Source organism: Aulonocara stuartgranti, assembly GCF_965226115.1.
Source record: "Aulonocara stuartgranti genome assembly, chromosome: 9".
NCBI lineage: Eukaryota > Metazoa > Chordata > Actinopteri > Cichliformes > Cichlidae > Aulonocara > Aulonocara stuartgranti.
This window is the reverse complement of record NC_138960.1, coordinates 13605287-13618595: the sequence shown is the minus strand read 5'-3', so window position 1 is coordinate 13618595 and position 13309 is coordinate 13605287. Positions and strand designations below refer to the sequence as shown.

Here is a 13309-nt window from a genome sequence, read left to right as displayed (position 1 = left end):
ACAAAACACCAGTCAGCATGGACAAAAGGGGACACAAAGACAAAAACATTGAAACAAGAAGACTTCATAATAACATGAAGGGATCAAGCAGACGCACCACCAGAGAGAGAGGACAGAGGGAGGAACCCAAAGGAAAATACTGAGGCAAATAAAAGCACCCTGACAAATACAAAACTACCGAAACCCAGTAAACACAGCAACACCAGAAGAATAAAGCCATTAATAAAAGAACCAGAAATACAATAATACAATAACATTTAGAGATCAAACACACCAAGACATCCATAAAACATCCCGGCTTTGTTTTTTAAGCAAAGCTTTCATAAACATTTCGAGGGCAGAGTGCATGTGGAGCACCAGGAAATCGTAGACCTGCCAGGAGAGAAGACGCTCGGCTCTTTCAGAAATCTTGCTTCACTAGTTTTATCTGCAGTCTTCTGCTTTATTTCAAGCTGCTGTTTCTGTAAAAAGTGAATTTATCACACCTGAGTGGAGAGTGCTACTCAATTTACCAAAAGATGAGCTCAGCTGTTTGCACACAGATTTTTTTTTTTCCAGTGCGTGACTTCAGGGCACAGATGTGATTGTGCGTCTATGAATACAAACAACTTATGGCTACAAACAAACAGTGGAAGTGTAGTGAATCCAGTTTCCATAAAAATCACTTCCTAGAGAGAGAACCTTATTATGATGTAAACAATATATTTCCAAGAAAGTCTCTGAAGGACCACAAATCAGGTCCAGTGAGCTCACGCTGGCTGCTAATCCATTCCCAACAGCTTTATCCATTTCTTACAAAACAACCCTGCAAACATCATGACAGCAGCCAAGATGGTTTTAAGGCAGGCTGCCAAACGGGACGCTGTTTCCATGTCCAGTGTTGGTGCAGTCAGACCCTCTCATACAAGCCAGGAAATATTGTTAACTGCTAGGGCTGTGCGATATGACCAAAATCTCATATCCCGATATAAGACATCTATCGTCCGATAACGATATAAATCCCAAAAATGTAACATTTTCTGTAAATTCTGTGAATCTCGGGCAGCTCGTCTTGCGTGAAGTGTTTCCAGCTGCGCGTCATGTAGCTGGAGTCGAGTGTTTTAAACGATGCATGAAACGATACATTTTTAGACATAAGTTGTAACGGCCGCCGTTTTCTTTGTGAGTATTTATTACACGGTGTGCTGCGGGGAAAAGCCTGTTCTAACGTTTGAGTCTAAGGTTTATTTTTTAGCACCTGGCGGCTCTTTTTTACTTCTCATCCGTAAATAATCTGCTCTTTCACATGATTCAGTTTATTTTGAAAAGTCTCAACAGGATCTTGAGCTTTATTGTGAAAGGTTTATGTGGAACATAAACGATGCTGTTACCGTCGTTGTTGCTAACCACAACGCATAAAAACAGGCGCTTGTCCGTCCGTAGTGTGGTAATATTAAATATAAGAGAAAGAGAGAACTTTAAGAAATTAGTATAGCCACTACAGTGACCATCAAAACCATGAAAAAATATTGCCGTAAACAGTTTATTTTGCGACACCACGAAACAAACGATAGAGTAAAATGAAACAATAGACATTTTTATATCGTCATCCGAATATATCGTTATATCGAACAGCCCTATTAACTGCAGTGATTTGTGTGAGTGTAAGTAAGTGGCTCTCGATGGTCAAAATTCTCCCCTATAAAGGGTCAGTGATATATTTCCATCGTATGGACTTCATCAGGATGTTCAGAGTGACCGTGCAAATATACCGGATCTCCAACACATGTATTTTTCTATCATCCTGTAGCTTCAAATCGCACCAGGAGATTTTCAGAAACAGAGCATTTAGTCTACAAAAGGCTTTACGGTCCTATTTTTAATGGAAATAAATTATACAGACTGCAGTAACATACAGATAATCCAAGATGTTTCTAGCCTGCAAGACCTGCTGCTGGTGCTAGCTCTGCTAACACTAGCTATACTCTTCGCTGTAAGGCCTCAGAAATATGGCTCTAGAGACAATCCCCTGGTAACATATACTTACTATAAAAAAAGCTTTACTCTCCAAATGGTTGCCAGAGGTTGCAGGCTGTTGCTAGGTGAATTTGGTCACAGAGGGTGCTACACCTTTGAAGACAAGTCTATGTCTTCCACTCAAACTATGGGTGACTGCAGCAACGTGTTTGCAAACAAAACAACTGGAAGGAGTTTTTCTCTCGAGTACCATATGCCTTTTTGTGACCAAAAAGCTGTAACCACTACCAACTACTGACCAACCAGATGGAGAATAAAGCTTTTTTGTCAAGCAACTGTACATATCCAATTGCATGTTATATTTCAGTAACACTTAAATAGGACTTTATTATAAATTAATTAGGGGTGCAACGATACACAAAATTCACGGTTCGGGTCGATATTTTTTCGATACAAAAAAAATGTTCATGCCTTTTTAATTTGTCATTTATTAAAATTATAAATATATATTTTAACTCAAAAGTACAGTTTTTAAATTTAATGTTGCTGAAACAACAAAGTAATAAAAAAAAATCTATCTGATGGAGAAATCACTCATCTTTGGAAAAGAGAGTTTATTACAGAGAAATGTCTCTTTCCAAAATAAAAGCTATACTATCCGCTTCTTCTGGGCTATATTCTCAGCAGCATATTAAACATATCAGGTCCCCATAAGGAGAATCCTGTGCTAACGGCTGTCTAAATGACTCGGGTGAAGTTTGTAGCATGCGTGCTTGTTGTTTTTGTCTGCTTCCACTTGTCTTTGCACTAGGATGATGTCGGCGTAAATGTGCAGTCATATTCGTTGTGTTCCCACTAGTGCTGTCAGCGTTAATCTGAAATGACGTCACTTGCCCCTCCCTTCCTTCCCTCCCCATCTCCAGCTGCCTCCCTCTTCCCGCTCCACCACAACCACCCACACATGCAGGACCTTGGAGTAGGGGTATGTCACCAGGGTGCAGAGGAGGCTCCCCCCCCTCTGTCCCCTTCTGGCTGCCTCTGCCTCAATTTTATCCCACAACTTAGACATTCACATTACTCACACTCTCATTACACATACATATAGGATCTTGGGGGTGGGCACGATACACGGAATCCAAAGTACCATCAGGGTGTACACCCCACCCCTGGCGTCGTTGCCCACCTCTCAATTTTAAATACACGTAGACATTGAGGGCTATCAGGAGGGAGCATGCGCTTACCTGCTGCTCTCTGGCAGGTAGCTCCATGCCCTCCTGGGTTTTAAATGCACCTTAGAACACAAATGCATCAACACTACAATGAGCGGGTGGAGGGAGGTTTGGAGTCTTCTCTCACCCCCATTCTCTGCGACCTGCTGGAGCGGGGGGGCTAGGACTAGGAGGAGGAGTTGGCCGTCCGACTGCGGTCTGGAGTGTGGGGCCTTCCTGCTGCTGCGGAGTCGGGGCGGTCTGCCTCCCCCCACCGCAGGGAAAAGGGTAACACCACCTGGGTCTGGGTGCAGTTCCCCCCTCCAGGGGCAAGGGTACCTAGACCCGGTTTGTAGAGTACGCTTGGGGAGTGTGATCGTGTGTACAGCGTCTCTTTATGTCTGTCTCCACGTTGGTTGAGTGTGGAGTGAGTGCATATGAGAGCATGAGGGGGGGAATGGATGTTTGTATCTGTGTGTGCCTGTATGTCTGTGTCTATATGTCAGGTTGGGTGTCAGGCGCCACCTCTCTGGGGACATCTCAGGCCCTCCAAGGTTTGGAGGCCTATCTCCCCCTACCACCACTTCCCCTGCCAGTGGCGGACCCCCTCAGACATCGGTGTGTTGGTGGTTCTTTGTGTCTGGGGATGGGCGTCCAGGTACACACCGGCTCACTCCTTGGTGGCCGCTTATCGGGGCCTGGAGCCTGGGGCTCGCTCGGGCCACTTCGGGGGTGGGGTGCCCCCGGCCTCTCGGCCTGGGGCTCGGTCACTCAGGCACGGCTGGCTGCCGGCGGAGCTCACGGGCGCGTCACTGCAACTCCCCCTGGCTTCTGCTCCGCGGCTGCTGAGTGAGCCCTCATCTGGGACTCTCCTCAGCTCTTTCTGGGACAGTGGCGCGGCTGCCCCTCTGTTGGTCTTCCTTGGTCTCTTGTGTTCTGGGGGCCTCTGGATGTCTGGAGTTTTGATCTCCTCCATACCTGCTTCATGCCCTGGAGGACGGGGCTGTGGCCCCCCCACACCCTCTAGCAGATCATTACAAGAAGGAACCTTTTAAAAAACAAAAAACAAGCGCGTCCATGCTCACAGGTGTACACACGGGTGATCACACCCACAAACTACACCCTTTTTGGCTCCTACCTCAAAGCACACTGTGTTCTGTTGATCTTATGTGCTGCACAATAATGTTTAATATTTAGTATTTACTGTCATATTCCCATATATCATCGTGATGTTGTTTATTCTATTACTCTTGTTCTCTTCTGCTTGTTTTCTTTTTTCTTTCTCAGCAGGTGACCCAGGTGATTGATATATGCATTTTTTTCTTCTCTGCCCGTTCTGTTGGTTTTTGTCTTTTGCCCTTCTCCCCCGTCCCTCTTCTCAGCTGTTTCTCTTTCTTTCTCCCCTTCTTTCCCCCAGTCAAGTCTGTCCCGTATTCAGCAAGTGAAAATAAAAGAAACAATAAAAGGTGAATCAAATGGACCATTAAGGCAAGGCTGGGATGGTCAATTTGGTAAAGTAAATCCGTTGGGCATCTTTCTCTGCCTTTAGACAACAATTCTGATGGCAAAAGAGCCAAACGGGACAGGCCAAAAAAAAAATTAAAAAAATCTGAAATGACGTTAACGCCACAACACGGCAAATCTCCGTTAACGAGCTACCGCGGATCGCCCCGTGCGTGGGGCTGGACGGCCAACACGTTAACGAGCTAACTGCGCTAACACACTAGTTCCCACCCATGTAATTGAGCATTGCGTGGCACATCCAACATACTGTTTTACTTTAGTCCATGACGCGCTTACCTTCAGGGTCATACGTCACATGAAAACCAAAATAGTTCCAAACACCACATCTGAATGAGGGTGGGGGAGGTTCAATTTGCCATGTTGCAAGGAGAGCTTAGCTTCTGTCTCGCTAGCTTGCCCTGCACTCAGTGAATCTGCGTTTGACTACTCCGCCTAGGCTGCACTGTCGAGCGCAGATCCACTGAGCGCTCAACACAGACAGCATCGTCAGAAGGAAAGTTGATCAAATAAATTAAAAATTTTGTATTGTTCGATACATATGCGTACCGAACCGAAAGCACTGTATCGAACGGTTCAACATCGATACGAGTATCGTTGCACCCCTAAAATTAAAGTGACTAACAGTTTCATATAGCTCTTAAATACACACACAACATTTGTATGGTCAGTGTTTAACTGCATTAATTCTATTCAATATTTTTAAGATTATTTCTAACTTGTAGAGTATTCAACTAGTCTCATTTTTTCAGTCGTTTAAACAAAACAGTAAATTAGTTGACAAGGGGACCTCTAACGCAAATATGGTCAAATCTGGCTCTAAGAATCAAACGAGACAACCCGGCTGATAACGTTGAGGCTTTGAAAACCCAATGAGTTGTCTATTCTGCGTTTTATACTGTCCATGGATGCTTCCAAAATGAGCTGCATCACATTTAGCTTGAACGACAATGAGCTAGGGTTATTACAGCTATGCAGTGAATCGAAACAGAATAAAAACTGGACACTGGAAGCTACTGGGACCCATAAAACTGACTGAAATGATACTGTGCAGATGATTACATCCTTCCATACCATGGCAATCACCTTCATCTAGGAAATATCTGAAGGCTCTCTTTCCATTAGCTTGGCTTGAATTTGGGCTTTTATGAGAAGTGCAAAAATCAAAAGTGGGAAAAGCCATAAATGAAATTCTTCTTCACTCGTCCTCTGTCACACCGACCCTCTGCATATCCTCCTGCACTACATCCATGAACCTGCACATGTCCATGCTCATCCAGCCTCTATAACTTCGTCTCCAAACCGCTAAACCTGCACTGTTCCTTCTCATTTCTAACTAGAGATGGACCGATCCGATATTACGTATCGGTATCGGTCCGATACTGACCTAAATTACTGGATCGGATATCGGAGAAAAATAAAAAATGTAATCCGATCCATTAAATATCACGAAAGCACCTCACAAAACTTGCAACACGCCGTAACTCACCTCAGAAGTTAGCACGTCGGAGCAGTATGCATCACGTGATAGAGCGGCTGTGGCATGCGGGACCTGTAGGTGGTCTGGATAGCATGTGGAGCTTCGCTAGCAACCCGGCATTTCATCTCCGACAAAGTTATCCCCGAGAGAAGTAAAGCAAGTGTGTAAGTCCATCTCTGAATGTTTGTAAAGCATTCCTGCGTTAAGCTTAACAAGCGACTGCCTCTCCTGCTGCTACTTCAATCATGAAACTGCTTAAATGATCAGCTGATCGGCTTTTCTGTCGCGAGTCCGTGTCTCTAGTTTGCTTTTGGCCCACTTTGCACCAGAAAGAGGAAACCAGCGGCTGAACAACAGCAGCACGTTTAAGCTTGATAAGCTGTTGTTAGAATTTATTTAATATTACTTTCTACTCCAGGATCTTTTTCTACGTAGCTGACGCTGGTAACTGTGCAGGGGCGGATCTAGCAAAGTTTAGCCAGGGGGGCCGATAGGGCATTAACAGGGAAAAGGGGGCACAAAGACATACTTTTCTTTCTTATTCTCATTTAAAATGTCGAGCTTTTAATAAATAATTATCTGACACCCAAAGTTTTAATTTGATGTAAAATGAATAGAAGTCAATTACTGTATATAGTAACTATTACGTCTAATATATATACCCTAGTAAGCTATAGTACTTTTTCCTTTGGGAAGGTACCATCTGTGCAGTCTGCAATTTTGTTGAAGAAAGATGTTGAATCTATTTAATATTTCTTGAAAAATAATTGATTTCTGTGCATTTTTTTTCACACTGCATCAAATTAAGGTTGATTACGTCGATTAAGCATCATGAGGTGGAGCGTGAGGGGTGGTTCCCTATTTTTTATTTATTTATTTTTGTTGTTGCTGGGAGTTGGAACCCTATTAGTTAGGTTGCTTAATATTTATGCTAAGTACTCTTTAAAATACCAGAATAGGGAGGATGGTGCAGGTTTAAGTTTATTAGATTGATCAGTATTGCTGAACTATGAAATATTTTTTTTTGCATACAGGTATAACAGAATAGCTTTAGTGTAGTTGTTGTTTTAAACTTGAGTATGAACTTATACAAAATGCAGCAAGATATTTAAAAAACAGTTTTGTTGATTAAAAAACACTATATCGGATTCATATCGGTATCGGCAGATATCCAAATTTATGATATCGGTATCGGTATCGGACATAAAAAAGTGGTATCGTGCCATCTCTATTTCTAACCCTGTCCATTCTGCTCACTCCCAGCGAAAATCTCAGCATCGCCAACTCTGTCACCTCCAGCTCAGCCTCCTGTCTTTTTATTGGCACTCACCTGTTCTAATGGCATTACTTCATAGCAGGTCTCTACCATTTTGCAAACCTTCCCTTTTACTCTTGTTGAATCAAATCACCACTGGCGCTCATCCCCACCCTGCCTACACTCTTTTCTTCACCTCTCCTGTGCACTGCAAGAAATCATAATTAAAATTAAACCCAATTAACTCTCTAATAAACACACAAACTAATTTTAAAAAAATCATGAAAAAAACAGAACTATTGTAGAGCTGTGGCACTGTGAGGTGGGCGTGTTTGACATATGTGGCTGGAAAACATATAGATAGATAGATAGATAGATAGATAGATAGATAGATAGATAGATAGATAGATAGATAGATAGGTGTGTGTGTGTGTGTGTGTGTGTGTGTGTGTGTGTGTGTGTGTGTGTGTTACATCTGACTGAGGTGTTTTCTCTGTTTATTCCTGGTTTCTTCTCTCTCTAATTCACACACACGAGCGGTCCATAGGGAGACGCCATCTTCCACTTGCAGCGCAGCAGAGCAGGGAGGGAGTTGCCTAGCAACGGTTCTCCTGGAGAAGGCCTGAAACGGCCATCTTGGATTTGGAGCATCAGATGTGAGAAGTGGGCTAATGATACCTGCCAGGGGGAGTGCATATGTTCGAGTCTGTGAGGTGTGTGTTTGTGCGAGGTGTGTGTGTGTGAGTCGCAGCAGCCTGTATTGGCAGCCTAATTACTTTCCTTCGTCTCGCCGCTCCCTCTCTTCCCCGCTCCTCGACGCTCACCTGTTTTAATGGCACACAGCTGAGAGAGGATCGATAGCGGCTGACTGCAAATTGGAGTTTTTACGCCAACGCGCAGTTGAAAGGTTTGGCAAAAAAAAAAAAACAGTGCCAGAGAGCAAGTGAGAGAGAACCATGAAAACTTATTTTACCAAATTCACCATAAACCTGTGATGTAGTCTGCAGAGAACACATTCCAGATTTCTGGATGTTTTACCACCAACTTTTTCTGCAACAATATAATCATGTCAGTCACAAAAAACAAAAAAAGTCTCAACAGTCTCAATTAATCACTTGATTTAATAAAACCATAAAACAACGAGTAGTAGTTACAATTTCCTAAAGAATATCTTGTGTGCTTGTGTTGCGTGTTTGGCTCGATCAGTGCTGCAAAACCAAGAATTATCTTTTGTTTTTTTAATCACAGCAGAAAACCAGACGTTTACAGTCCAAAATCCAAAATTACTCATCATAGGAGTAAATAAAACCCTAAAATACACATCTAATGCTAGCATGAGGACCCCTACCAGACGCAGGGGCTGGTCAGGATTCAAACCCCGATCTATCGTTCCAAACATGGAAGTGTTGCTACTACACTAACCAGCTACACGACTCACACCCCCCAAACGATCTCCAAGCTACCGAGTAAATCCTGGGCGTGGTCAGAGAAAGAAAGGAAGTTGGAGAAGCAGAGGTAAGCAATATCGCCCTAAAGTGGTCCTAGTGGATCACATGGACGAAGCAACACTAACCGGTATAGAAATGAGCAAACAAACACGTGTGTCTGCTACGCACTAACACCACCCACACAGCACATAAGCTACATCGGTAATGCCTTGTGGCGCTGTGCTGGATGGAGCGTGATTTACTGACTACGCTCCTCTGTCATGCCAATGTCACAGCAATGGCGGTGAGGGTGCTGTCAGGGCTAGCACTGATTAGCAGACCATGCACCCAATCAGTGCAGTTTTCTTAATGTTACCTGATAACGTATCATTCAATAAAGTCAATAAAGCTGATTCTGATCATTCTTTGGTCTAAATCTGGTCAAATAAACCAAAACCAAAAAACAGTGATGGCCAAAAAGCTAACACTGAGTTCAACACTACGCATAAGCAGTAAAAAAGAACGGATGTGGCGACCTAGATGTCACCTGTTAGATAGGTAACATCATGAAAGCCTCGAGCCAAATTTTTTTGTCATCCCAATTTCGGTGTTGAATACTTGTGATTGTGAATGATTAGCCAATGAGGCTATCCTGGATAAGCCTCCTTTCTTACACTTGAAAAACCACATTTTACAAGACGAACTTAATATTTTCTTCAGTATGACCAGAAATGAGTGACTCAGGTGGTTCCTTTTAGGTCATTCAGCTCGATGATCTGCACCTTTAACAATATATCAGGAACTATGAGCTGATGGAAAAGGGGTGCCTGGGTGGGAAATCATAATTACATCTCTTAAATTAAGAAAAAATCTTAAAAAATAATTAAGAGGATGTAGAACCTTTTCTCCTGTCAACTGGCTGCAGCAAAATCTAGATGCACAGCATCACTGTTGGCTCTGCATTACACACAACCGTTCTATTGGCTGGACTCTACTCTGCCGTCCTTTTCCTTAACATCCAGCTTTCACTTGATCTCTCTCTTTCTTATCACATAATCATAAACAGCCAGTCCACCCACAAAGCCACCATGGTAACCAAATCTACCTCCAGCAGGCACACTCAAACACACACACACACACACACACACACACACACACACACACACACACGCACACGCACACACATAAAGGAGGACTAAAGCATGCGTCATGCTTTGGGGACCTTGGGCTGTCACACTCACATGCAGGGACCCGTGTGGATGGCGGGGCGTCCTCTGGCTTTACAACTTGTGTGTCCACAGCAAAGCCAGGGACAACACGGGTACACACAGAAACACACACATTTATACAGTATATGTCTAAATATACACACAGTTGTAGCAGCAGCCAAGCGTCACGTCCACAATGGCAGAAAAGCAGAAAACCAGGGCGCCCTGTCGGAGCAGTGGGTTAAGATGCCACCAGTGGACATACAGTATCATGTCCGAGGGGAAACAGTGATACGCGTCCATCACAGTTTCCCACAGTCCAAAGAAACTCAGCTCGGGATATGAAACACAGACAAAGGCTACAAATGGTTACAAAGAGGAGGCAGAGAACTACACATATATATCATAATTGCAGATACATTTTCTGATAAAAGGCTAATCTATTATCAGAGGAGATGCATCTATTATTAATGCATTACTTCTATTAAGAGATGCATTTACTTGTCACTCCCTAATTTCTGTCAGTAACATATCTGAGGGGTAATGAGCTCGCAGCCTCATCAGCCAGACGGTATTCTGCTGCTGCAATAAGTCACTTACTTCAAACCAGAGTCGTCTGACTGAATTTTGCAGGACTGATCGTTCGCTCGCTCAAACACGGTTTATGAAACAGTCACTCATGTATTGATTTGCACTTCCTGGACATGAATTTTCCAACCTTATTTTTGTGCCTGAGCTCAGATCTGTCTGGTCTCATTTGTACTTATTTGTGTCCATGTAGAAGAAATGAATATTTTCCTTTTGTGTATGACTCCACTTGTGCCTATTTTATTTTTAAAAAGATGTCGATTTAAAGCACATCACAAATGATTGATTTAATGTAATTTGTTTTCATATTGTACTTATGTAACACAATGACAAGGAAAATTGACTTGTAATTACATTTTTGAGTGCCTGGTTTTATTGATCCATTGATCCATATCCAAATAATATTTATTTCTGGGAATAAATGATATTAAAAAATTAAAAAGAACAAGAAAATCGGTCTGCAATTTCACAATCAGTGTATCTACAGTCTGGATAATAAACCGTTCGATGGCATTACTGTGCTCTGCAAACTTTTCATTATACTTGGCACCTTGTAAACAAGCAGTCACACTGAAAAAAACTCTACAAGCTCGTCTTTGCTTCAAGTGGCTTAATCGAGTAAATGTTCGGTCTCCTCACTCAATAAATGACACTAACTGTTCAAAATTAGACTCAATTTGCAGTTCAACACTGAATCCATTCAGCGTTTGAGCTGTAGTGACACCTCTCTCTCTGTTTCTGCTGCTCCTCACTCTGACCTAATTAAAAGGTTAAACTGTCAAATTAAGGCAGAAACAGACACGCAAAGCAACATTTTTCCTGCCTATGAAGGGACCTCTGGGGTGAGACAACATTTAACGGGATCAGTCCATGTAAAAGCCGATGAGTCTTGGAGGAACCAAAATATGCAATATGCCCGAGGAGTTAATAAATCTGTTTGAGAAAAATAAAAACCTCTTTGGGTAAAATACACAAAAAAAAATCATCTATGTAGGACAAAAATCCTGCAGAGAAAAATTCTGGATTCTCACACTGACATCATCAGTGCATGTAATTGTTCCTATAGCTCAACAGTTCTGCTCAGTTATTGGTCACAAATGTCTAACCAATGCTTGTTTCCACTTTTCAAGAACTGGGATTTGACTGGTTTTAGTGATTAGCATCAATGGAGTATAATAAACAAGCAATGTGAAGACGTCACTGTGGTTTGCGTAAATAATGATAAGCATCCTTCTCCGTATTTACCATTTTAAACTCGATTAGGGTAGCTTTGCATGACTCACAATTTGAAATAATCCTTATGCATGTTATACTGGGCCTTGGTGCCTTGCAAAGACTATGGGTATGAACAACAGCTGAGTGGGGCTTCTGTGCCTGAGATTCGGGCTGGGCGATATATCGAGTTTTTTAAAAATATCGATATATTTTTATACGAGATATAAGATGTGACAACATCCTTTATATGGATATAGTCTATGTTACGTTATAATTATACTTGTGGAGCCACAAGTTTGCCTCTCTTTGTCCACTTTTGTCTCTACGCAACGTTACTCGACCTCGCCTCTCCTTCACTGAACACAACTCCCCCTCCTCCCCCATCGCTTCACCTGCAGGCAGCGACAGGATGGACACGGCAAATCTCCGTTAACGAGTTACTGCGCATCACCCCGTGCGTGGGGCTGGACGGCGTCAACGTGTTAACGAGCTAACCGCGCTAACGTCATGCAGCCTAAAATCCTTTCATTCTCTCAAAAATCGACAGCGCGCCTTATGTATGAATTCTGGTTGTGCTTGATGACCGCGAACCGATTTTATGTGGAACACGGCGCTCAGCAATCTGTCAAAAAATGTTTTAGTACGACTTTGGTCAGGTACGAAGCTGCACCGCTTGATGGATTGTCGGAGCATTACGGCTACCGAGGAGCCTCGCGGAGTGATACGTACTGTGCTTCAACGTAATATTACCCTATTGTGTGTGTATAAGGACCATACATGGCACCTGTTAAGAGACATGGTTACGAAGCGGATTTCTATGGGCTCAAAATGTGGTCATAAATATTTTGTACTTGTAAATCAGGATTTGTATGTGTAAAAAGAATTTGTGCGTGCGTAAAAAAGATTTGTATACGTAAAAAAGATTTGTGTGTGTGTAAAAAAGATTTGTGTGTATGTAAAAAAGATTTGTGTGTGGACTTAGCCAAAAAAAAACCTGCAAGTTACAAGTACGAATTTTGACCCTATTTTTCTTCCTTTAAGCTGATTGGTCAATGTCATGTCAATCACAAATGTAACAATCCAATCAGAGAACAGATGGGTTTGGCTGTCGAGGGGCGCTTTTTTTGAACTGCAGGTCTTTGAAGGGAATAAATGCCCTTTTACATGCCAACCCAGCGTTTTCCTTCATCACCACGAAGGAAAATAGTCTGTGGTCGTCTGAGTTTGGTGATTTTTGTGTCACAGGTCTACGTGTTTAATACAGGGACTTCCACAGCCTTTTCAACAGCGCTGCGGACGCAGGGGGGGGGGGGGGCAGTGTTTTGGAAATGACAGTCTTCATTACAAAGCTTTCTTCGTTATGAATTAGCATACATGTTTTTATTGAACATTTGAAGAACTAGCAAGAAAACCCCAGAAACTCTTGTAGGGGACAAAAAGTCAGAGATAGA

General features: G+C 42.7%; 1 protein-coding gene across 6 annotated transcripts in view; it reads right to left on the bottom strand.

Moving 5' to 3' along the window:
• The window catches only part of LOC309714052 (disco-interacting protein 2 homolog C-like), a 79139-nt gene that overhangs the window by 55155 nt on the left and 10675 nt on the right, over nucleotides 1–13309 (bottom strand). Inside the window, exon 2 of one of the 6 annotated variants that reach the window (XM_082546123.1) lies at nucleotides 7496–7628. The exons of 4 other annotated variants lie outside the window; for them this stretch is intronic. The gene's annotated coding sequence lies outside the window, so the exon portion shown is untranslated. Of the gene's footprint in view, nucleotides 1–6174; nucleotides 7411–7495; nucleotides 7629–13309 lie in introns of those variants that run through there. One more of the 6 variants, XM_082546124.1, reaches the window with a different exon arrangement.